A 27,815-nucleotide genomic window follows, 5' to 3' on the forward strand; every position below is an offset into this window, starting at 1 on the left:
TGGATGATTAGAAGGTGTGCCACATTGACATCAAGTCAAAAACAGAGGATTTAACACAGGGAGTTTTTGGTTTTACCTGCTTCCTTCCCCTGTTTTAACGGTTTACAAAGGATGCCAGGAAAAGAAATGTCTAAGCTGTGCGCTGCTTGTGGCAAAATATCAAGAGAAACATGTTTTATTTTTGCTGATCCTATTACATTATCTTTAACTGCTTCTTTTTGCTGATCAAATTATTTTCTGACAAAGTGCCCATGAATTCCTGAAGCCATGTTATTGATATTAAGTGCACTCAGAACAATTGAAATAAGTTCTTGCACCTCTTTGACCTGTTGTAAACATTCACTTGTGCCCTCTTTAAACTTTCTTCCAGACTCTATTCAAAGGGCAGACACTAGTAAAACTCCCGAGCTGTCTGCTCTCTCCCTTTCTCTCTGTAAACCTAGCCAGCTGTCTGCCCTCCACTTTTGACCTTGTTTTGATGAACACCATTGTATGTATGTGTGTGTGTGTGTGTGTGTGTGTGTGTGTGTGTGTGTGTGTAAGTGTGTGCATAAATGTGTCTGCGTATATATGTCAGTGGGCTCTCATTGCGACCTTTGACCTATTGAGACTGACAGCCTAAATCTACCCGTCCTGTGTGTCTCTCTCTCTCTCTCTCTTGCTCCAGTCTCCTTTTCTCCCCTCTGTTTCCTGACTGATAGCCTGTCAGTGGGACAAGCTCTCAGGCTAGGGCATTATATGTATGTGTGTGTGTGTGTGTGTGTGTGTGGGGGGGGGGGGGGGGGGTGTCTGAGTGCCACTGAGACTGATAGGGAAAAGAGACCATGTTCAAGTATGTTTTTGTGTAAGGAGGTCACAAAGGAAGACACTGTCCAGACATTTAAAAAAATAACAAACCCTATAGTTGTATATAGTGTGTGTGTGTGTGTGTGTGTGTGTGTGTGTGTGTGTGTGTGTGTGTGTGTGTGTGTGTGTGTGTGTGTGTGTGTGTGTGTGTCATTGGAGAGCATATCTGGTAATTATTTAGTCAGGCTTTGACCTTTGACCTTCTCCTTTGACCTCTCACATCCTGTTCAACTGGGGAGATGGGCATGCATTCATACATATACACATCCAGACACACACTGGGGTCTAAGGGGTTTGGGTTTGTGTGGGCTATGAGTGAATTCAAAGGTTTAGGGACTTACTCTAAAATGCGTACCAGGGTAGAATAAACATGACTTGACTACTAAGAAATGTGCAAAAATATTGATTAGATGCTTCAGAGATACAACTAACAAAGATTAGGTAGAGGCAACAAACATTCAGCCTTATTGCAAACTATATTTCAATAGTTATATCCGGTGTATCTGTATGTATTTTATATCATAGCTTGAAACAGGAAAAAGACTAAAAGAAAAATATGTAATGGCAAAAAAGAGCCAGGGTGATCCACAGCTATGGGAAAACAGAATTGAGTTGTTATTGAATGGTTTTTGATGATTATTGCCAATAACATTACTATTTATTGATTACTACATGCACATGGCTTTTGTCCATTCAATAAAATAACTTCAAATTATACAATGTATTGCTTTGGCAACCAAGGCTCCTGCCAATACAACAAACAAGAAGTAAAGCAGCAGGGGTAGGTTTGGGCTTTTTCCCTGCTGGGTACCATTACATTTTTCTTCTGTGATAGTACTGTATTGACTCACATAGCCCTTATATTAAGCCCTCGTTATGCCGGTCTTGGCCTTCCGTGTTTGTTTGTGAGCCCATGCATACAGGGCAGAACAATTCATACTTGTAGGTACAATTTGTCATGTTGTACATTCAAATGCTGCACATCCATTTGTGACATGTAAAATATATTTATGTGTAAGAAAGGGAGACAGACAGACTTGTGAGTGTCTTATCTCATCTTCTCGTTATGTTGCTTCCAGTGTGATAACAAAGGCCATGTCTCCTGTCTGTCCAGCTATTGCCACAGAAATTTAGCAGCGCTTGGGCTTATGCATTGATAGTCATCAATGGTTATTCCATGAGTTCTACTGTAAGCCTTGTGGTTGCATTGACTTAACTGTGTCTTACCATTGCAATTATCCTGGCTGTGAAAGCAGTAAACAACACCACACAATGCTTCAAAAGAAAGCATAAATAAAATAATGTACTGCTATACAACGGCATTTATTTCACCAGTCTTTCCAAGTTATCAATCATTAAAACCCACACAATAAAAGAGAATGCTGCAGTATAGAAAACAAAATAAAAACAATAAAAACACAGCCGTGAAGTTGAATTCAATAAAATCACTTGAAAGCTCAGACTCAGTTATGGTCAGGTTGGAGTTTAGCTGGAGGGAAAAACTTTGCTTTAAACTGCTGGGGCTGGGTGAAAAAGGTTGACTTGGTGCTTGTGTGAAATATTTGTTTGGGCAGCGTCTGTGTGTGTGTGTGTGTGTGTGTGTGTGTGTGTGTGTGTGTGTGTGTGTGTGTGTGAGTGTGAGTGTGTTAGTGTGAGGGTATGGGTGTGTTTGTGAGTGGATGTTAACAGATGTCTGTATATGTAAGCCAAACAGCCCCTATCCTTAATTCCATGGTGGACTTGAACTTCCTCCCCTTTTGAAGTCTTGTTTTCCTTTAGTCTTTTAGGGCAGTTCTACTTCATTCTTTTTTTTTTTTTTTTACTGTTTATTGTTCTTAGACCATGCCTTTACAGTGTCACAAACTGGTTTAAAAGTAACAAAAAGGTGCCCGCACAAGGGATATAAGTAAAGGTACAAAGCCTATTAGGACTATTAGGACTAAAGTTAACACAAAACAACAATGGCATATGCAAGTCAGCAATTCATGGATGTGTGTCATTTATGCTCTGGAGGTGTTGAAGATAATCTGATGCAGCAAGGTGGATGGAGAAGAGAGACAGTGAGTATGTGGGTCATCTTTTATAGTCTGGAAGACCCAGGTGAACTTTAGCAGCTGACAACTCTCCCATGTTTCCTGCTGAGGTTGACCAGGAGAGTCTCTGCCAGGACAGTGGACAGGGTTGTAGTCCTGGGTACTGCATTTTAATACTGAAAAAATGCATTCTAAATTGGTGCCAAATTTCGATACCTAGGCTTCATCTACACTAAAAAGAATAACTTTTGCTACTTTTGTGCTGGATTAGGATTAGGGAGTTAGGGCATCTACTTGGGAAGCCTGCCCAGTTTGATTAAAAAAAGTATCATTGAGTAACCTGTAAACCTGTATCGAAATGGAGGTACCGGTAATGATATTGGAAGTTTTAGAAAGATATTAGGCCCTACAGGGGTGACACACTATTAAGCAGCATATTCGGCAACAACAGTTTATTTAAACAATTGTTTGGACAATAATCAAAGCCCGTTTATTTTCAATAATATGATAACATTTTTAAAATTTTCACCAGGGCTTGTGAGTCTTATCCCCTTTATGTCAGTGTGCAGGTTGGATCTGTTGTTGGACAGGGTTGTGGTGTGCTTTGCTTTCTGTCATAGTGTCTTTTAATGATACTACCAATAGGAGTTGTCACACATTTTTACATTGGGGCCATAATCTCATCTAGGCAACATAATTCATTCATTAGTTTTTATATTAGCTTTTACTTTTTTCTTGAGGGAGCACGTGTCCCTCAGGGAAGTTTCCCCATGTCACTTTACTTATTAAATAGATTTGTGGTATGTTTTTCATATTCAATATACTGATTGCTGCCCAAATGGGATATTCTCTAAGTCCCCAAATGTGTCAAGACTGCAGCTGTGCGCTTGTTCAATGTCACCTCACACCAAACCTGACACTGTTGACTTTTCACCTTTGGAATAGTGAACTTTGACCTCTTGAGAAATGACCCTTGATCTTAACAGGTCCTAATGACACAGAGAGAATTTCTGGTGACAGGAGACAGATGGAAACTCACATACATGTAAAGGCAAACACACATGTGCTGGTGTGCAGACATTGAGACACACTAATAGAGTGGAAAGGTTTGTTATGCAGGCCTGAGGAGTGACAGGAGAACCACAGACACACACACACACACACACACACACACACACACACACACACACACACACACACACACACACACACACACACAGAGCTCAGTTTACACAGGAAACTGCTGAGACATGCAGGTCATGTCTGCTTCCATGTTTATGGACCTTGCAGACATTCAAAGGCAGAAACACACTCAAACATCACTATGTGTAATCAGTTCTCTTTGTTCTGTGGACTGTTGGACAAAGTTTTGGGAAAGAGTGTATTGTCTGTTTGACAAAGTAGTACCTAGTTTTGTTTACCCAGAACCACAGGTCAACTTGACATTGTTTTATTACTGCAGTTTGAGAACATGTTTGCAACTCTGCACAAACTCCTGATGAACATGCATGGATACTGCACAAGCATACACCTTGCCTCCAGTAATTGAGTTTTCTGAAGGTTAAACTGGACACAAACTAATTTGTTTTGGCCTCCGAGGGCTTCCTTCTCTTAGAATAATGAGCCTCATAGTTTACCCTTTACTAAACCTCCCCAGTAGACCACAGATGGCCTTTCAATTACCAAGCTAAAACATGCAGAATGGCAATGCATAGTATTATCAATGAACTGCAAGAGGGACCGCATTCATATCTCCTCATGAGATAGCAGACAAGCCCACACACACACACACACACACACACGCAAGCAAACACACACTTATTTATGGACATACTTAAGCATATATATACAGACAAATATGCAAGCATATGGCATGTGCACAAACACACACATAAGCACACACTTGTGCAGACACGCAGCACCAGATTACTTTGCTTATTTGCTCAGCAAGCAATCTTTCTTAGGGTCACCACTCCTCACCTCTACACTGCACCAATCCATAAATCCAGCCCCCTGGGACTCAGTCAAGCCAATGTATTTGTAGAATGATCTGAAGTTAGTTACTGTGCCGCCGCCAATCCTTTAAAGTTTGGAATAAAATAATTGTGCTGCAGAGAAAGATCGGCTGTCAGGTTTTTGTTTCTTAAACTATCAACTCATATAAGTAACATCAGGTGATTGTTTTCTTCAGCTTTCCATGACAGAGGCACCAAGTAATTTTCAAACTAAAAAAACTTGCATTTTACTCATTAAAATTAGCTCAAACAGGGTGAAAAGAGGAGAAGGACTTGAATGATTCCTGTCTGACTTTAACATCACACTGGACATGAGAAGCAGGGGATGAAACCACCAATCCTGCAATTAGTAGCTGACTTGAACTACCTGCTGAGCTGCAGCCACCCCCTGTGTAACAGAAATTTCTGTCTGATTTGAAGTTTTTCACAACAGTGGTCTTTAATATTCCCAGCTGCCGTATCTCATAAAAGCTCTCTGTAAACAGTCTTTTAACATTTATTTTTTTAAGATCAGTATATTTTCAGTGGAGAAACATTGTAGCTATTACTCATTAAAAAATAAAGAAAGTTGTAGAAAATGAAGAGGAAGAAAGTTGCGTGCTAAAGCGTTGGAATGTTAAAATGTTTATTTGTAACATGTTCTATGTGTCATTGGACATGGTGTATATTGTAGTGTTGGCAAAGAGCACCAAGGCTGAACATTGTGTGTGATTAAGATATAGAGATATCTGTTTTTGTCATTTATTAAGTGACCAAATGTCACAAAATGGGATATTACATCATTTGGTCCAAGAAAAATTAAGTTTTAGACTCAAAAACCTTTCCAAACTTTCTTCCTTATTGTAATTCATAAAATAACATATTTGAACTTGCTAATACAATATTTATAGACTATATGCTGGTAGATGGGGAAACAGATCATGACAGGAAATCTCTGTAGTCTTTACATCAGTGCGACAGCTAAATGTTACTTTTGGATGCTTTTTCTGTGAATTATTTGCCTAAATGTGTCTTTTATAAAAATAGGCTCACACTGTGATATGATGAGATGAAAAAGTTGTGAAAAGCTGTATGTATGCAAGTCCTACTGTTTAGGAATATATAATTCTCTATTGATATGCTAAAAAGACATTTGGGATTGAGGTTTTAAAGGCAGATATCCACCAGGGAGTTGTGGGCTAGCAGAGGGTAGCTGCATAATCAGCTCTACCATCAGCTAACTGATATTCTGCATAATAGAGATGGGATTTCTGGGTCAGTGTGTGTGTGTGTGTGTGTGTGTGTGTGTGTGTGTGTGTGTGTGTGTGTGTGTGCGTGTGCGTGTGTGTGTGGGAGTTTGTCCTTTTATCTGCATGGATGTGTGCATGTCTGTATCTGCATGTGTGTCATCCATGTCTTCATGTTTATCTGAGTGTATGCATGTGTGCGTCGGGGGCACTGACCTCTTTCCCCACAGGGAGGACAGTCCCGGTCTCATTAGGGAAGAGAGATGGAGGGTGAGACTGGGAGACAGATAGACAGGAAGGCAGAGAGGGAACAACAAAAAACTAGAAAATCAGAGGATGAGGAGAAAGAAAAACAGGGAGCAGCTGAGTAAGGGTAGCCATAGAATATATTAGAGGGTCAAAGGTCACTCATCCATTATCACAATGAACAGGAAGGGCCATGGCAAAGGAGGTCATGGAAGTTTTCTGGCTCACACACACACACACACACACACACACACACATCTCCCACTTCTCTCCATGGCATATATGTCACAATCCAGACTTGACTGGTTTAATTGAATTAAGAGTCAGTGCGTGGGTGTTTGAGGAAACAGAGGAAAGAGGGGGTGTGGGGCTGTGTGGCTGAAGACTCTGTATATGTTCGTGTGTGTACAGAGAAAATCTGATTGTCAGGCTCCATATGTGTGTTTAAGTGCACCCAGAGCTCTGCCTGGATTTGTGTGTTTGTGTGTGGTCGTGTACTTCGGTGCATCTGCGTAGAACGTGTGGGTGTATACATATTGTGAGTATGGGGTTACTCAAAACTCAAGAGTCTTGATCCAGCATGTGTGCCTTGTGATACAAAAGGCAGGTTAAAACTTATTTTAAGTTAAAATGAGGCACAGCTTTTTGTTTCCCCACATAGACAAAGGAAGTTTACACGAGAACAAAGAGAAAGAGAAGAGAGGAGGAACGAATCTATAGGAACAGCTTAAAGCCTGAGAAAAATCAAAGGGCAAAATGTAGCTCGGGTTGTCGCTCGTACTCGAGTCATTAAAAGATACTGAAATCAGACTCTGTTGGAGAAACAAAAAGGGATTGGGGGTGAGAGAGAGAAGGGGTTGAGTGATGGAGGATGTCATGATAATCTTCGGGGCGGGGGGAGGGGGGGATAGCAATAAAGTACAAAGCGACCACAACAGAAGGCCAAAACCTTGTGATCACAGAGTGGTGTGGTTTATCTGACAGGAGGTTCCTATACTTATTACAGCCATAATCTAAACTCCTCCTGTGTTCAAGTTACAGTATTTGGATTTACACATGCCTAAACGATCAGGATCTTTAACGATTCGTGGGAATCTGACTGATGTTTTTCCTCAAAAGCATGTCCTTAATGTCCCAATTGCTTAGTGTACATACTGTCACAATACTGTAAAATATCCTCTCATAGTCCTTTATATTTGGCGGAATTCGCAGTGCTGAGCCAGAGACATTCACACTTGCCTATTTGAATAGTTTCATGCAGAAATCATGACGTTAGATCACCGCAAATGTCATTCATAGATGTGCATTACCTCGAAGTAAAGTGAGAGATGAATGGCTTAAGGAGGAGAGAAAGATCGATGGGTATAGAGAGAAGAAAATGTGGAGAAACAGCCGGCGGGAAGCAGAGCATTGGACTGAGAAACAGACAGACAGCGAGGACAGAGATGGAGTGAGAGTCAGAGATGGAAAAAAGAAAAAAAGAGATGGAGAGAATTAAAGGAACCACAACAGAAGCCCAAAGCCCACTAAGTCCCCCTTCTTCTTATGTTGGTTGGGGTGTGGTGCTAGGGATCTGGCACAACTTCCTACACTACAGCCCCTTTTTCTAAACATCTCATATATACACTCCGTCAGACACAAAGTCACAGCTAACCACATCACAACTTTGTGCATATGTCTGTGTGTGTGTGGATGTCTAACCACTCAGCTCAGCTGCTCCCAGGCTCACAGAAAGCATTCGCTGCCTGAGCGTGTCAGAACTGTCTCTTGATCTCATCTGTCTTTTTATTGCCTAATCCCTGTCTCTCTTCTTATTCCTCTCTTCCTCCTTATATACCCACCCCCCCCCACTCCCCTCTGCTTTTTTGTTGTTGTCCTTCATCTTTTCCCTTCACCCCCAACCATCCCTCTCCATATTTCTCTTTAGGATTTGAATATAATCTCAGCAGCTCTGGCAGCATTATTTTTTTCAATTCATGTCAATAAAGGTTGTCCCCTTTCCTGCTTTTCCCACACACCGTATCCGTCTTCTTCTCTGGGATTGATATCTGCCTGGAACACTGAACAAGCGCCAGTTTGCTATAGATGAGTTTCAGATAGTCGCCAACAGACCATATGGGTCATTCATCCACTATCCCAATGGGTTGAGAATGAGACTATGGCTCGCTCATGAATGTTTCATTCTGGTTTACATAACAGTGGCTCAGCTCTTTGGTGGCGCACGCTGAATGTGTGATTACACAATTCTGTCTGTTCTGCTCACCCCCCTCTTACTCCCTGTCTGTCTGTCAGTCTCTCTTACTTTCTTCGTCCCTTTAAATTTGCCTCTCGTTTGCTTTCTGTTTAATTTCATGAAAATAACATCATGTAATCGAGACGCCATCATGCAGCATCCCCCACTCTCATTGTTCTTCAGTTTCAACTTGCCTTATTGGCATGACATGTTACATTTGTGTGGCCAAAGAATTCACAGAAGGAAATAGTCGATAACGGGAAAGAATCATACTTTGCACATGAAAATATGCCAAATAAACAGTAACTAAAGAGAGTCAAAAAGTTTAAGACCACCAAGTCAGCACAATTTTTGTATTTATTATGTTGATGTAACAGCAAATCTGTGTATAAATACATTGACATATGTACCTCACTTACAAAAATTAGACGAATTATAAGAAGAATGGTGAATTAAAGCAAAATTTCATACCAGAAATTCATTAGCTTGATAAGGGCATGGAAAGGGAAACCAAATTAAGAATCTACAGCCACGCTTGCAGCTCTGTGAGACTGCAGAGACACAGCAGCTCTTTGACCTAAATGCTAATGTTAGTATGCTAATGTGCTGCCAGTGACAATGCCAGTATGGTGATGTCGAGCAGGTATCATGTTTACAGTATTTACTGTCTTAATTTAGGGTGTTAACATTGCAAATATTGGCTAATTGGCAAAAAATACACAAAGTGAAGCTAAGGTTGATGGGAATGTCATTGGTTTTGCATGACTTTGGTCATGAACGTGTACTAGAGGAGGAAAAGTTTTGACTCAATCGTGGCTTTAGATTAAAGATTTAGATTTCCAAAGTTATTGTAATTCATCTTGAGGGGGATATGAATGTTTATATCAACTTCCATTGTTATCTGTCCAATATCTGTAGATGCATTTCTCTCAGATTAAAGGATATCAACCTGATCGGGATACTAGAGGAACAGTCAGGGCAAATCATGTTGTCATAGTCTATCTTAAATGCCCTGTGAAAATAAATATAATTGCATGTGGCAACTACACTATGTTACACATAGCAGGGCCAAAATATACCATCTGTAATATGTCTTTTTCATGTTATAATCAATTGCTTTTTTAGATTTAGTCCTGAAATGCCACATTTTTGTGTTCCCTCAAGAAAACAGAAAGCATTTTCTACAAATGTCATGAAGCCTGGAGTAACTTTTTTTTAAACTTAAGTCACATTTCATTTCTATCGTTTTTGAAAAGTGCATTGGAAACACTGTGTTTTCTTTCTCCATACATTGATGTTGTGGAAGTAGAGTTGTGCGAACTGTTCTGCCTTTGGTCTTATGCTATCCATTTCAGAGGATCGGTATGTATGAGGTGATGTTGCATCTTTTACCTACAGTTAATAAAGTAGGAAAGAATATAGGTCTCCTAGTGGGCAGCTAGAAAGCTTCCTTTTGACATTTTGTCGGTTTAAATATTTAATGTTTAAACCTTCAATTCTCTTGCCTCAAACAAGCCTTTGCTATTAATGAAATTTACATCAGAATCGTTTGACTCTACAATTTAAACTTACATACATGAAAACAGCTTAAATTTCATTGAGTTTTCACACAAAATCTGCCTGTAATTAGTGTCTGATTCACGGGGGCAGCCGGAAATTAGACAATGAGTGAATGGAACTGTGTTGTGAAGGAGAATCAACTGTTCTACAGAATCATCTCCAATTCACATTAAATAAGAAACAGATGTTTTGTGAAACATTTCTGGAGGATGCTGCATGCGGGACCCAGTCCAAAGTCTGATAAAACAGTTCATATCTGTTCATAAACATCAATTCATTTCTTTGTCTTAATCGGACAACTCAAATTTCATTCAACTCTCCTTTCATGATCGAAGAGATGTGAATCCAGAATAGAATCTCTCACTCATTGTAAAGACATTATAGATCCGGCAGTGTGTCTGCTTTAATTTTAATTGCACTGAATGAGTACTCCATCAGTTGTGGTCCAACACCAGCTCCAAAAGCTGCTATTATGTTTTAGCTGTGGTGTTAAGTAAAGACACCGCTATGTATGAGTCAGGTCTTCATCGCCATTGAGCCGACTCGCTCCAACCACCCATAAACGTGAAAATAGTTAATGTGTTTCCATGCTGGTTCAAATGTCTATTTCTGCATCAGTTGTGGTTCCAACCTCAGTTCCTTTCCTTTAAACCAATACTGTGTATGAGTCAGGTTCTTTTAGCCATTTATAAGCGTGGTGCTGAGCAGACAGTCACCCATAAATGTCTGTCTCTGTGTCTATGATGCCAGATTTCTAACTGCTTGGGTTCTAAATGTCTCTTTAACCTGCCTCTGAATGTAGTTTTACTCTTTTCAGGATATATGGTCATCAAAAGATTTCAGGATTCATTTGATAGAAATGATTATCTCCATTATTTTATCTTTTTATGAATTTCTCATTCTACTGTCTCCTTATCTCTCACTTTGTCAGTGTCTCTGACTTCATCTCTCTATGTGTTTGATAACTGTGTGAGTCAGGCCTTCTGGTATGTCTGGTTGACATTTTTCCTGTTTCTCTCCCTCATTCTTTGTCAGGTCCTCTTGGCCATATTGTAGACTGAGATGCTGACAGACGATGCCTATGAATGATGAATGATGACTGGAGGTCTGTCTGGTGCCAACAGAATGCATAATATAGCAATTTCAGTCCTCCTCACCAGAAACATGGTGCAGTTTCTGTATCATATTACCGGAAGATTTGCCCTCAGCAGGACAGCAAGACCACTTAAAGTGGAAATCAACTGCAAAACAGGAATGTTGTATCTACCTGGAATCCTAAATGAAGCAGCTCCATAAAGATTTGGCAGGTGAGTCCTGAAATAAATTGCAAAATTATCGAGGATTTACTCTGGATAATGTTTAAATTGTGATCATGTCAGAAGTTTTTATTTTCTATGATTTTATTTCTAATAATCAGAATAGACAGGCTTAAATCTTATTTTATTGTGGATTTTTAAATCCATCTAGTTGATTTATAAATGTTTTAGTGCTCAAAACACTATGGCTGCTTAAAATTAAGCTGAAGACCAGATTACAGAAAGCACCAAGCAATAATGTGCTTCTGTACCTAGGAAGAACATAATACCTACAGTTTTTCTGCCCATCATTTCACAATTTCCAATATGAAAATATTTTTTCTGTCGGTTTAGTTTTATGCGTCTGTGCCAGCAACAGCCTAAGCATTAAGGTTTGGGGTTGGCCGTCTGTCCCATTCTCGTTTGCTTGGAGGGAATTACTTCAAAATAGGCATAAATGCTCATTTGAACTCAAGGATGAACCGATTACAATTTTGTGGTCAAAGGTGAAAAAACACATTCGTAGCTGTAACTCAAGAATTAATGCGCTAATTCTGACAAAACTTTACACAAATATCTCGTACAATAAAATGAAGTCAAGACATTTTATATCCCAAAGGTCAACTTCAGTGTCACATCTTAATGTTCGGCAACAACTATTTTCTGGCCATAACTCAGTAATAGAAGGGGAGATTGTGACACTAATCCTGGGTCTCCACCTTGAAACTGTGTTGATTGTATAGATCTTCTGTGCTGCCGGGTTGAAGATGTATGTGAAGCATACAAGTTTTAGAATTTGTGTCTTCTTTGCAGCAGCATGTATATTAACATATATTATAAGTCTGGTTAAAAATGGTTGTCAACTGCAACTTGACTGCTGGCGAAGGCAAACAATATTGTAATTCATGAGGGCTTAGTTTTTTTTTTTTTTTTTTTTTTTTTTTTAATCTTTCACAAAGAATGTGGGTGCATTTGTTTCAGTATACAGTATGTGTGTGCATGATGTGGAGTGGGTGAACACAGAAATGTATACAGCATACAGACATATTTACACCCCTGCATGTCTGCATCTGTGTGTGAGTATCTGAGTGTGTGGGCCTGTAGCTGGGATGCACAGGCATGTTGCTGTGCATGTGTGTGTCTGCCTGCAGATCCATGTGCAGTCATTATGCTGGTGTGTGTGTGTGTGTGTGTGTGTGTGTGTGTGTGTGTGTGTGTGTGTGTGTGTGTGTGTGTGTGTGTGTGTGTGTGTGTGTATGCGTGTGTGTTCCTAGTATGTAGGTCACCAGTATATTCCTGATGAAGTCTAGTCCTCTGGAGAACTCTACAGATATGAGGGCCTAAATTAGACACTATTATCAGTGTGTGTGTGTGTGTGTGTGTGTGTGTGTGTGTGTGTGTGAATGAGAGAGAGAGAGAGAGAGAGAGACACCATTATCAGACAAGAGCCTCACAGGCATGTGTTTTCAATTTCGTGCACATGCATGCTTTTACATGTAAGAGCCACATCATGAGTGTGTTTGTCCGTCTGTGTGCGTAGGTGTTAAATTGCATGCTATTTCCAACATAATGTATTTATGCATGTGAGTGAAAATGACACGCGGGTATCATCTGACAGGCTTGTTGCCTGTTACCACTGACCTGGGACTGTAAACCTCAGCCCTCAATTTTAATGACTGTTGGCTCGAAAAGCCTGTCCATATTGCAACATTACCAAGCCAAACTGCTAATAAGCCTCAAGCACCACTCCAAGAAAACTACGCGGCCATTGGAACCACAGTGCCATGTGTTCAGGTAAAAATGCAAGAAACATATTTAACATCCAGAAGAAGTGTATTTGAAGCAGTGACAATAATGAAGGCTAATTTTATAATGTGGAAAATGTACTAAATTTCATTTTTCTTGCTTAGAATAGAAATAAAATGTTTTATTTTTGGAAACTGGGTGTCAAACGCTTACAAATGGTCCCATGGATAGCTGTTATACGTATGTCATGCATTCACTGTTAAAGAATCAAGGGCAAAGATAATTAGGTTTTCCTTTAAGCATACAGAGTTACACATTTAATGTCACTTCTCAGATAAAAAAAAAAGAAGAAGTCTTTTTTCATAGCAGCTGATCTCAAGGAGTTTATTGAAACATTAGTATAATCCCCCTTCATTTCAAAATGTCTACATTTCCAGGCATCCTTCTGTCTGTAAGTCACAGGGACAATACCACATGCAGTCAATCTGTCAAACCAATTCGGAATTTTGCCAGAGCTCAGCCCAAAAGTTATATTCAACCTGAGAAAGATGAATGAGAGTGAGAATGTCTACCTTTGAAAAGCTTCATGCTTTGACCAAATCATATGCTGTCACTCCTAAGCTTTAGAAGGCCTGCACTTTTCATCAAAGCCCTTGATGGCTACCTTTCACAGTACTGTCGAATACACCCTCAAAAGCTTCCCTCCCTCCTTTCCTCCCATCCCCTCCCAAATCTCTTTCTTCTTCCCTCCAATGTCTGCTACCCCTCTTCCCAGCCTCTGCCCCCCCCCCCCCCCCCCCCGCGCCTCAATCCTTCCATTCCCCTTGTCCTTAATCCTACCACCCCTCCCTCCCTTCCCTCCTCAATCAAACCTTCAAATCCCTCCAGGTTTTTATTTTTCTCTGTGTCTGTGTGACTTCAGTACTGTCAAGGTAGATGAAACAAGAGAAATTCAGATTCATCACAGTCATAACCTGCCATGATAATAATCCACTACTATTCTTCCCTTGTGGCAGCAGACCGATGTTACTGGCCTTTTAGGGGGTTTATTTGCATATTTGTTTCCCCTTTGTTTCTTTTGATGAATTATTTACTGTGTAGTGAAATGACAGCGGAGATCAGTGATGATTGCTGTCGCGGGTGGATGAGTGCCTTTTCTCCTCTTTGTAATTGTTCCCCCCGTTTTCCTGATTTTCAATCAAGTTTTTCACTCATGTTTCCCGGCGACAACAGACAAAAAAAAACAAAAAAACGCAAATATTTTAGCATTGCTGGTGGAACCTTTCCGCTGTCTAGCGGGAATGCAGCTTCCTTTGTTGTCGTAGTGATTACAGAGTAGGAAAAAACAGCAAAAAGAAGAGGAGAAAAGGGATGGAGGAGAGATCAAATGGAAAAATACTGTAAACACAAATGTGCTTGGAGGGCCACCTCACAGCTCCCACACACAGGACAAGAGAGTCAAAACACACATTTCCTGGTCTCTATCATCCATCCATTATCGAGACTTGATTAGAATAAGATAGACTAGTAACAATAGGTGTGATCCTTAAATTTGAACACAAAGTCAAATTGAGCCGCTCGGAGCTTAGACCACACATGTATTTGCAAGCAAAATAATGTCTTTAGAGTTGTAATCACAGTGAGTTGTGTGCACATAGATGCCTTGATTGTGAGCCTCAGAAACAGCGTTCACAGTGTGCATCAGTGATCTACCACACATAGATACATTTATACATACACAACGCACACTGCCACCCTGTATTGCCCCATCCAAGAATAACAATGCATAATTCATGTCTCAAAGTCTTGTCTGCAGACAAAAGTCAGCGTTTGCATTTATTATTTATTGAAAACAGCTCACATGATGAATCCTTTAACAAACAGACTAAGCACTGTACCTATTTCTTTTTTTTTTTCTTGTGCTGTTTGTGTTTTGGCATTGATTTAAGTGGGCTCATTAGCCGATATGAGGATGTAAGGAGAGGAGAGCAATGGCAGGCGAGAGAGGGAGAGATATACAGTGGGGGAGTGAGAATGGGGGAGTATGAGAGGAAATGAGGCCAAAGGATAAAGGGATCATTTTCGTAAAGGTATGAATTAATGAGAGGCTTGTGTGTCGCAAGCTAATTAATTTAACAATGAAATGCTTTGGGGACTAAGTTCAAACTTTTAGGACTTCTTCACATTCATACAGTAAAAGTTTTCTCTCGCTTCCCTTAACGACACTGCAAAGCCAGGATGTAACAGATTTGTGTCAATGCACGATGATGCAATGTTTTTGCATGCTTGTTGCAGTGCTGCTACAGCAGTGCTACACTCCAGTATAATTAGTGCAAGCAAACACTCATACACGCTCCAATGTCATTGTTACACTTGCTGTGCGGACAGTTTACCTTGAGGAGCAATTTATCGTAGAGTGAAGTAAGCATTTGCCATCCTATGCTAATGCAGTCATCATTTATTCCACAGTACTTACATTTTTTCTTTTTCTTCTACTCCACCCTTTCACCATCTTTCATTCATCTAAGGCATGAGGTATTATCTTTACGGAGCATTTTTATATTCAGTCTCCCCTTAGATGGGTGGAGACACACACACACACACACACACACACACACACACACACACACACACACACACACAGTCATTTTTGTTAAGTAAAAAAAAAATCAAATCTGGTCTAGCAAAGGTTGAATAATTGATGCGTTATGTTAAAAAAAGGAATGAAATAATCATAGCCTGTTGGATGTTGGAGGAACATCAAACCCAGAGTTGGAGCTTGGCAGACTGGGCTGAGCAGGGTAGGGGCCTTGTGTATTTGGGACGACTGCCCTGTGAAATAATAATGAATGGCAAAGAGTTGGGAGATTAGGAGATTTTTGTTCTGCACTGTACCTGACACTTTGTGCATGCCCACCCATGTTTTTAGACAGTATGACCAGGGTACATCTATTCTGCATTGATACAAAAAGATGAACTGGAAATGGTTTTTGGTTCAATGTTTTGGGGAAATGTTCCAGTAGGCCTGCAAAAAAAAAAAAAAAAATGTGAACATGCTGCTGCAGAAAGTGACGCAAGGTTCACAAGAAGTGTGGATCCAATGGGAAGATGTTCTTGTGACTCCACAAACAAAGCATCACAGGGATGCAGTAACAAATGCTTCATTTTCAATTAAATAATCTTTTAATTTTGTTTCTTAAGGTTTGTTATGTCCACACAAAATTCAGGTTTTAAGAGATGTTAGTTTGTTTACTCCTACTTACCAAAATGATAAATAACAACTGTCCTTTTTGTCATCTGCTGTCAAATTCACCAGGCCTAACTAAATAATATTCACAGTGTTATGTTCAAAACACACACTTTTCTTGGTAAATGGTTTATGATAAACTATTAGCATTTAGCTTCACTGTTCTATAATCTTATGGCGGTTCTGAATGAAATAATATCTGCTTGTTTGCCACAGTGGGCCTAGTTTCCATTGCTATAAAAGTCAGCTATGAATATATACATACTGTATATCTCTTTATAGATGCACACACATACTGTACACACACACACACACACACACACACACACACACACACACACACACACACACACACACACACACACACACACACACACACACACACACACACACACACAATGCATCATTGCTTCAAATGCAGATAAACTGTTTTTATGTTCAGGACCCCCTTTTAAGATTGTCCCTATTTGGAATGCAACAATTGTCCGTGATGAACGTTTTCATTCCAAGCTCCAGTGAGACGTGTGCAGCCGTGCATCTCTGGCCAATATCGTTCCATGATTGTACGCAGGCTGTGCAGTATAGATTTTGCCATACAGCAGCAGAGGGATATAAATGTTTACTATTATTACTGTCTCAGTTTTACATTCGTTATCTGCGTTTTTGCCCACGAGTTCCGCTTTGCTTTCAATGAATGATCTTGGGATGAGATACGTCGGGGTCAAGAGGTGCATTTGTCCTCTCTTCTGGGGACGCCGTGTGAGCATCATGCTGTGTTGTGGCACAAATCACTTGCAAATAGCAGCATTTTGTCTGTGGTCCCTACCAAACCCTTCCCTCCATCCCAATTCTGTGCCCTCCAACTGGTCAAACAGTGTTCGACTCAAGGGGCTTATTTCATTAATTCACTGTTTCCTCTGTTACAGCCCCCCTTCATTGTAGTCCACATTGCAAGAAGACCACCTCACAGGGATTTTCCTCTTCACCAGGTAACCACAAAGAGTAAAAAAAACCACATTATCCACATGTACGGCACCCTGCTCCTCCCACACACGCAAGCTTTTGGTGCTATTTAATGCTGACCACCAGCGCAGCAGGAAACACACAAGCACACGCACACACTGCATATTATCTTTATGAGGTGTTATACACCAGTGACCACCAACACAGGGTCTCAGTGTTCTCTAATCCACACTCAGGCTGAAAAGACTGCTCCATGCAATAGAGGGATTACACTGTTGGATTAATGGGAGTTTTAATTTGAGCCACTGTAAGAGCCCTTGATAAGAAAGAATAGGTGCTGGAAAGAATACTACTGCTCCTATATGATATGAAATGTGGTAACACTTCACATTATATCTACTGCGTTTATTTGAATGACACACACCCTCTGTATGTGTTTCAGTCACATGTTTGTCTAACTAAAGAACAGTCCACAGAAGACTGAAACCTACTCTTACCATTCCAAATACTACAGATATTAGCACACATACATCATAATGGTATTATTATTATTATCTCAGAAGTTGCTACTTTTATTACTGTAGCACTGAGGAAAATGCCATGTAAAGTCACTGATCACTTGGCTTGTTAACTGCATGTGCACTGAACATGGTTGCAAGTAATCATAGACATTTAAAGTAATTGATGAAAGATGGCAAAATACATTGATTTGAACATTTTAGTAATGTGTAAAAAAAAAAATAATGCTTTTAGTTGTCTGTTCTTTAATTGAATAAACAACAGCTCGCAAACAAACATGGCAGACTGGCTCCTAAAACACCCAACATGCAGCATGTCACTCTATATTACTGCTAAATAGTAGTTTTATTTTCTCAATGGTCATCAAAACGAAGACATTTTAACTCACGACAATGTGAGTTAAAATGTAAGAAGTTTAAGCCAAATGACATACTAATTTCTAATTTGTTCGTTACATAAATGTGTACAGACACACATACACATATCCTCAGTGTGACACATGAACAGGTCTGCGACAGAGAAAGACAAAAAGGGAAGAGGCCCACAGTCAGGCAAAGAAAAAGACAGCGAATAAAAGAGCTTTTGCAGCAAAGTGAAGAAAACTTGATGAATGGGTGAATGCCTGGATACAGGGAGGGAGTGGAAAGGACCGCTGTTTACCATTCCTGCAGTCAACAATAAAATCGTGGATTTAAGCATAAACACTGGTAAACAAATCCAGGCTTACAGAATAATATTGTGTATTTACTACAGTCATTCTTCACCCTTTCTTGTCCCTTTATTCTCCTTCTGTCCAACCAGTAAATTACATATGCTTCTTTATATTAGAGGTTATAGATGGATCTGTAAAAGTACTGGGTAGAAAGAAAGAAGAAGACTGTTAGACTGTTATCAGACTATTGAATAGGCAGTCATCATCACACAACTGTCCCAAATATAGGGGTTAGCAGGGACATACTAAACTGGTAGGTCACTATCAACGACATATATGACCATTGCACAGTACCAGTGACAGGTGATCTTTGTTGTCATGGCAACGCTAATAAACACATAGCTAACGTTGCGACACGGTCTCCATTAGATTAGGTTTTGGCACCAAAACATCAGATTTAGAAAAAGACCACGATGGTTAAAATAAAATAAATGAATTACTTGGGCAAGATATTTGTACACGTCACGTAAGTCAAATGCTTTACCTTTTATAACGTATAATAAGTCGACGTTGACCCGTGATTTCCCATGGGACATGGACAGCAGTATCCTGGGTGAACAGTCCTGGGTTTGTACCATCCAACAACCCCTGAACTCATCTTTCTCATTTTCTCAAGCTTTATACTAACATCATCTTTCTTCCGCCTTTGTTCCTGCCATAATTAGTATGATCACTAGAGGGTGCAATAAATGTAACTTTCTGAATGAAACAGAGAATCACTGCTGAATTTCACAGGAAGTTCAGACTGTACGCATTTGAACAGGTAAACTTTTTTTTGCTCGTCAGGATCTTTGCTTCAGCACATTAAATTCAAACTAAAATAATGGATACAAAATAAAAACAACAATCCTTGGCTTTAATTTGAGGGTCATGTGAGGTATATAAGATTTATGATGAGGTTTGTGTTTGCATTGAAAGAACTATGAGTGTGATATAGCCATGCTTCAAGGGTTCAAAAGAAAATGGACACTTTTAAAGCTGCTTTTAATGTTTGATTGATATTTTTTTTACTGTTATCAGTGGATTTTAATGTGATTGTTGTGTGAGTTATATTTTTGAATGTGTTATTTTAACTTGTAAAGTCTTTTTGAGTATTGAAAAGCGCAATACAGAAAAAGTCTATTATTATTAATATTATTAACTACTAAATTATTTTTGGGCTGCTCTTTGTCATTCATGCAGAAAAGAGCAAACACATTGCTCAGAGTTAGTTTAGAGTTGTAATTTAAATAGAAGTGGAAATGTCTGTCAATGGGCGGCACGGTGGTGCAGTAGTTAGCATTGTCGCCTCACAGCAAAAAGGTTCGGGGTTCGAATCTGGGCCTGGGCCTTTCTGTGCAGAGTTTGCATGTTCTCCATGTGCCTGCGTGGGTTCTCTCCGGGTACTCCAGCTTCCTCCCACCATCCAAAAACATGCACCTCAAATTGCCCTTAGGTGTGAATGAGAGCGTGAATGATCTTTGTTTCCATCTGTCTCTACATGTTGGCCATGTGATGGACTGGCGAGCTGTCCAGGGTGTACCCTGCCTTCGCCCAATGTGAGCTGGGATAGGCTCCAGCCCCCCCTCCCCCGTGACCCTGTTCAGGATAAAGCGGGTATAGATAATGGATGGATGGATGTCTGTCAATATGATTAGTCAAGAGGTGACCTTGCGAAAGAAGAGAAGAACGATAGAAGGTTGGAAGAAGATGACAATGAGGCTCAAGTGAAGCAAAACTCTGAGCAGTATCAAACATGGAACATGGCATTTACTGATAAGTTCCCTGCTGACACAAGTTGGTTGGAAGTTTCTGGAGTGGCTAAGTCAAGACTATTGAATAGGCTGTTCACCAATATATGGGCCAGTAGGGGCCTACTAAACCTACTGGTCAGTTCAGGAGGCTGTTATTAGCAACATATATTGCCATCAGAGAGTGCCAGCGATAAGCGCAATCATCCTTTGTCATTATGGTAACAATAATAGCCACATGGTTAAGGTCGTGACATGGTAGCAGTTTGGTTAGATTTAGGAAAATGGGTCACAGTAAGTATGTTACTTACCTTTGTCATGTACATACAAGTAAGTAAGTAACATTACATACATTATGTTACTTGTTGTGAGTTAACATCAGCTAATGTACATTTTCACATGGAACATGAATGGTTGCAACTTCTGCAGTATGCCCAATATGTTCAGGAAGCCTGTACTAAGTCGTAGATTTGGGACAGATGTGTGATGATAACTTCCTATTTAGCTGTTTGATAAAAGTTATATTGGGGAGACTGAGCTGCATTCAGCTTCACTACTATTACTACTACTACTACTACTACTACTACTACTACTACTACTACTACTACTTGATCCGACTAGACTGACCGGAGAGAGACAACAAAAGAGCTGAAGGTGGCTGCAATGAAAACCTGGGAAAACATCACCACGGAAGATACAAAGCATGGACTGATGTGTCAAAGACTTCAGGCACTCACTGACTGCAAAGGAAGTTCCAATATTAAATATGTTTGTCCAATTACTTTTGAACCCCTAGACTTTGACAGAATTTGTTAACATGGCTATATCCCCAACACAGTTTTGTTTTAAACTGAAATGAAACTAATTGTTTCCACATGTGACATCTTTCAGTGGCTAGAAATGATGCCCAAATAATAAGCCTGGACATAGTGGATATACATCAATATACGTGTTAAATAAACAACAGAATGGCAGGAGAATGTAATGTGAAAGGCAAAATGGAATATCTTTTTCGCCTAAAATTGCCTTTCATGCTCAGACGTACATTTGAATACAGTAGCTGCTAAAATTGTAATGTTTTAAGAACTGAATTGGGGCGTGCTTCAAAATCAGCAAATTGGGACACCCTTGTTGATATGGAGATGCTTTTGGCAAGGAAAATGGTACGCCTCATATATTATGCTAAAAAAATACACATTTGAGGGAAAAGTCTGATACTGTAAGCAGGAAATTGGGGGGAAATTGGCACATTCTCCCAGCTTAAGTTAATTGTGCTCATGCTATTGTCAGGGCGTTACGGGGTGACAGACAGATGGGTGAGGGCTGACACATGTTTTTGGAGGAGTTTAAAATTCAAATGCTCCTCATGTGTGAATACAGACACCTGGGGTAATCAACTGGCTGTGTGTATGTGGTGTGAGTGGCGTGCAGCACCGTATTTACCCATAAGCCTCTCTGTCCCTGCCTGTCTTTCTGTCAGGGTCTCTGCTTGCTTTCTGGTGTCAGGTACACTGTCATGTTTGCTGAGTGATTAAGAATCATTCTGGTAGAAAAAAAAAATAAACAGAGTGTTGCTACATTTTCATAAAAAGAGGTTTAAAATATGGAGGCAAGGAATTTATTTCTGTTTGAGCTCCTGGGTATGGTTGATCTTAGTGCTATTAAAAATTCATTCATTCGTAATACCCTCCCACTCGTCCTTCTCCATCTCCCTTTCCCTGTCTCCATCTGTAGAATGCTCATTTTCTCAATGGTATCTCTGTTTCTTTGTGTCAGTTCACTTCATTTTATTGGCATGGGGTGTGATTCACTGTCTCTATCTCTCTTTGTTCACTTTGTCTCTCCTTTCATTCTGTGTATCCATCCCTCTCCCGCTTCTCTCTTCAAAAATCTGGCATGAAACCCAGACAGAAGAGCGCCTGCTGTTTTTTCTGACACGCTCTTCCTCTCTTAAATCAAAACCAACTGAGGCGAAATCAGGTTATTACCTTAGCTGTGTTTCTTCTCTCCCCCTCTCACCCGCTCTTCCATTTTTGCTCAAGGTCTATGAAATTTTACACTTTACAAAGAAAGGGCAGCCGCACAGTCAGACGAAGGGGCGCAAGCTGAATTTGAAAGGGGGATTGCTGCATAAATAAAGCTGAAAAAATAAATACTAACGTGTGAGATGGATATCTGAAAGGGTCTGATGATGTGTGTGTGTGTGTGTGTGTGTGTCTGTGTGTGTGTGTGTGTGTGTGTGTGTGTGTGTGTGTTTTTGTCCATATGCTGCCTTCAAACATTAACCTTACACATGCCCTCACGCACACAGTCCCAACATAAAGGGGGGTGTTGCCCGGTTTGTTGTGGTCAAATATTTGTGAATTTTGCACTGCCTTTCATCCAAGTAGAAAAATATACATAGTCCACAACATTTATCACTGTGTGATCTTAGAAAGAGGGAGCTTCATATGGTCTGCAAATGAAACAACTTTTGTATGTAGGGTAGAGACAAGGGATAAGCTTGGAAAGAGATGGAGAAGTGGACCGGCAGGGAATTAGGAGAAGAAATATTTGATAAACAACCCCAAATAACTTCAAATAACTTCTCTGAGAGAAAGAGGGAGAGAGAGATGGCATGGAAGAGATGGAAGATGAAAGAGATACAGAAAGAGGACCTAACATTCAGCAAAGGTGAGCAACCTGGATGGAGGGATGGAAAGGAAGAAAAAGTGATTTCAAAAAGTCTGCACTGAAGTGATAGATTGATGGATGGAAAGAGATGAAAGAAGTTATGATAAATAGGACGGGGTAAAGAGTTGAAGGAGAGTAGTCGAAAAAAGCAAGAGCGGTCAGTAAACAGCATGGTACAGAGTCAAGCAGACATAAACAAGCGCCGCTAAAGATGGATGATAGAGATGGAGGAATGGCTGTATCAATGATGGATGATCAGTGATGAAGACAGATGAACGGATGATTGGAGGAGAAGAGAGGGAGGTAGAGGTTGTAAACAAGTCTGAATAACCTCATAAGACAGGCAAATCCATGGGAGGTAGGATGGATGGTAAGTTGTTATGCAAAAGATAAAAGAAAGTCAGAATGAAGTAACCTCTTAGCAACCTTGAGAAAGGATTGAATGGAAAAAAACAAGTTGAGTGAGGGAGAAAACACTGATTATAGATATCAAGAACATATGAAAGGATGGAGGTTGTAGAGGGGGAATAAGCAAGGACTTCTTAAGAAATATAAACAAAAATTTTAAAAAAAGATACATAGAAGTTTATCCAAAATGCAGATAAAATGCTGTCATCCAATAAACATGATTAGAGCTTTTCACTAAGGCTACTAGGCCAGGTTAATTATGATAATTTTTTTTGTCAAGATTTTATGTCGCACATTAAATAGGAGTGTGTCTGTGTGTACTTGTGTTCGACTGCGTGTCTTTTTATGTTGCTACAAGGCCCCTGTGATGAGTCATACTGACACTGCCAGCGACAGCTCCACAACATTATAACAAGACAAGCGGTTGACACAACAGACCTAATGAACACGCCCAACCTTGCTTAGAAAATAAAAAAAAGGCAACATGACGTTAAACTGAAATAGATTGTTTTCCTTCTCATTCCTTTTCACAGCCCAACAGATAAATCATCTTTGTAGAGATGGATACTTCTACTTCTACTTTAACTTAAATTAGACTATGATGAATCCAATTGCAATATTTGTGAAGCCTTGTCTTGCATGCAATGGGGAAGTTCCTTTCCAGACCAATTGACTTGATATGCCTTTGAACTGGAGGAAACCGAAACACCTGGTAAGCCTCAGAAATATGGGGAAAAAGGCTCCAAAAAAAGCTCCAGTTGACCCCGGGCTCAAGATCAAACCAGTAAGATTTGCTTTGAATGGACAGACCTCTGAGCCACTGCACTACCTCTAGCATTTCAGTCATAGAACCATTACGCTGATAGTAGTATTAGCCGTGTTTTCCATAGGTCTTGTTGAGGCGGTTATTAAAAAGTCACTTACAGCTAATGTTTCAAGAACATGTCACATCAAACTGCTGCATTGCATAGTGTATACTGTAGGTCTACTGTATACATAATTCAGTAAAATAAAAACAGATTCCAAATTGTTTAATGGCCAATTCTTCAGTAACATTCTCACTTTGAAACAACTCTGTTTAACTTTAATATTTGTTTTACATATGTGATTTAAAACCTGCACAAATCTTAGTCTGGGTTTGATGAATGCAATTAATTCATAACTTTTCCAAACGACCTCAATTCCTCAGTGGTGGGGACTGAACAAGACTGCTTATTCATCCCAGTAGCATATCCTCTCTCTCTCTCACCTGTGCAAATTACAGTGTGTAAACAGACTGGATCACACTAGCTTCATGTGGTTAGCCACTTCCCTAGCTGGGACAGGCTCTACTCAGGAGAAATAAACCATTTCCTGTTCACTAAGGGAAAGATATGCCCAACTGTAACATACTGTAATTATTTCCAGATGGTGGGTGGATTTTATCTTGTTGGAGAATGTAGAGCACTCAACAGGACACATGTTCAGTAAGGCACAGTTCCTTAAACACAAGCTTTTGTTGGTTTATTTATTTTAAACACGGTAAAGTAGTATCTCAACAAAACCAACATATTAAAGAGTTGAATAGAAACATTAGACAACAAGCGTAAGATTTCCAGTGCCATGTAAGAAATGAGTAATTATTTGATGTAATAAAAACCAGTGGTAAAAAGAAAAAGTCTATCGCCTTGATCTAAAAGAACAGAGAGCTGCAGCAAACCTGCAGTCTTCTGGGAGTTTATTCCAGACGGATTCAGCAAAAAAACATAATACTACTATATGTTTTGATGAACTAAGGGTTCATAAATCTAATACCAGATCAGAAAAATATATTGGTCCGAAAAAATGCAGTGCTATATAAACTACAGCAGGTCTGAGAAATGCAGTGATAAGATCCACTGTTTTAGTCTGAATCAGCAGCAGCTGTTTGAAAAACTTTTTAGGGAGACCTGTAAACACAGCATTAAAGTAGTTGACTGAAGATAAACTCACGGACAAATTTTTCAAAATCCTGCTGAGACATGAATTCATTAATCTTCGATATTTTCTTAAGGTTATAGTAGGCTGACTTTGGAGTTGTCTGTAAAATTCAGGTCAGAGCCAGTGACTAAAGATTTCGAGGTTTTGTGGCTTCTAATTTTACTGAGCACTGACACGAAATTGCTCTTCTTTGTGTCCCAAAACAATTACTTTAGATTTATCTTTATTTAATTGAAGAAAATTGTTGAACATCCAATCAATGCTTTGTTCAAAGCACTCACTCCAGACGTGTATGGGATTATATTCCCCTGGTAAAATGGTTATGTAAATTTGTGTATCATCTGCATATTGTAGCATATCTTGTTGTTTTTCATAATCTGACCTAATGGGAGCAAATAAAGGTTAAACAGACGAGGCCCCAGAATGTGGGAACGCCACATGTAATTACTTATAGACACAAAATAGTCCCTGTCTTTGTGGAAGTATTAAAATCAGTTTAGTATTGTGCCAGAGTCCCACCTAGTTTTCCAACTGGTTTTGTAATACATTGGCGCCAGCTGTGTCCAATGCAGCAATGACATCCGGTAACACATATACTGAAATCTGCTACTTTCTGTGTGTAAGTTATTGAGGACCTTAACAAGAGCAGTTTTAATATTGTGGTGTGGTCAAAATACAACATTTCAAAACAGATCAAAACAGTGTGTGGTACCTTCATTTTTTTTTTTATTATACTTAACATGTCACCTTAACAATAATCTAATTATCGACGTCTCAGGATCGGCTTAAAGTGACATTAAACGTGACTCAATCTGTTATATTTCCTTGGTGTATTGTAAGGTGCCAAGGGCAGCTCCTTGTCTTGTGAATATGTAAGCTCTCTATTACTGAATGAGCAAATCTGTGTCACTACAAGTGAGGGCTGAATGCAAAGCTTGAGTCAGTAAGAAAAAAGAGCATTCTGCATTCCAGCTAAGGGATGCTTTATTCATGCACTTTATTATATGCCATCTCTCAAAGAGAGAATACTTGAAATATATAAAATCATCCAGCCTCTTCTACAGATCATCATAATTTGGAAATGTGGTAATTTGGTTTTAAACATTGAACAGAAGCTGCTTTGGATGAAGTAACAGAAGATCCTCTCTCAGCAGTAGATGTAAGTGAATACAGCGTCTACTGTTCTGTTTATTTATCTCACTGATCATCTTTGAGATCCTGTGAAAAAAGACGCTATTCTTAATTGGTTCATATCATATTGCTGAAAACACATAGTTCGATATGACTTTGTCACATAATTGAATGGCTTTTTAAGGAATGATATTGTAAACTTGGGCAAAAGCATTGAATGCTGCTGATGACATCTAATCTCCATGACAGCTTATTTGGGAGGCTGACTTCTCTTGATCTCGTACAGTGATATGCACAGTGTAAATGTTCAAATGTTCTGTCAGGCAAGTTCAAAATACAAAGATAAGGAGGTTTCTTTCATAAAGATGCAGCATTAATTATACACAAATTATACAATATTTACAATATGTTTAAATATTTGAAGCAGTATCAACATTTAAAGTGTATGAGTTGGAAATATCATAAATTCCCAATGAGCTTGAGCTCCAAGAATATATGATGTGATATGTGTTAGTGCTTTTTAAAAATCCTATACACTTTTTAATTGGTTAACAGAGGAGGCCTCACAAGGTCATATCAAACACTGCTCTAATTTCCAAGCCTGACCTTGTGTGTGTGTGTGTGTGTGTGTGTGTGTGAGCATTCCAGCCAGTGTGGAGGCATGTCCTAGCTAATCCACAGGCCAAAACACACAGGCGGTTAAGTTTCCATGACCTCAACTCCATGCTGTTCAAACGGACACACGCACACACAAGCGCGCGCGCACACACACACACACACACACACACACACACACACACACGCATACGCACACACGCACACACAAGCGCGCGCGCACACACACACACACACACACACACACACACACACACACACACACACACACACACACACACACACACACACACACACACACACACACACAATCTTTTTTCTTCCTCTTGGTTTTACTCTCTCTTGCTGCCTTTCTCCCTTCCTGCTGGCTTTCATCTCTTTCTCTTGCTGCTGCCTCCTCTCTGAATTGCAACATTTTGTCAATTACCATTTCGTTCATTGTTAACCCACAGAGGGAAAAGCATACTGTGTTCTGTAATACCACAGGAGTTCTGTCATTTCCAGAACAATTATGTCAATTAGCTCATATTTAAATGGTTTCCAGAGAGGAGTTCCTTGGCTAATAACAGTCCAATGAAGTGACAACTAACCAATTAATCTCACTCTAATTGCTCAGTAGGTGCAGTCAATCAGTCACGATGCCCTTCTGTCTGTGCTT

At 39.7% G+C, this 27,815-nt stretch overlaps 1 long non-coding RNA gene across 1 annotated transcript in view; it reads left to right on the forward strand.

Annotated features, from left to right (window-relative positions):
• Window positions 1–27,815, forward strand: part of LOC138194452 (uncharacterized) — a 109,183-nt gene that overhangs the window by 68,562 nt on the left and 12,806 nt on the right. Inside the window, exons 4-5 of the long non-coding RNA XR_011177927.1 lie at window positions 11,195–11,466; window positions 17,374–17,436. This is a non-coding gene — a long non-coding RNA (uncharacterized lncRNA). The remainder of the gene's footprint in view (window positions 1–11,194; window positions 11,467–17,373; window positions 17,437–27,815) is intronic.

This window comes from Embiotoca jacksoni, unplaced genomic scaffold (assembly GCF_022577435.1).
Source record: "Embiotoca jacksoni isolate LCO1_2020_lvr unplaced genomic scaffold, fEmbJac1.0.p SCAF_11, whole genome shotgun sequence".
Classification (NCBI taxonomy): domain Eukaryota; kingdom Metazoa; phylum Chordata; class Actinopteri; family Embiotocidae; genus Embiotoca; species Embiotoca jacksoni.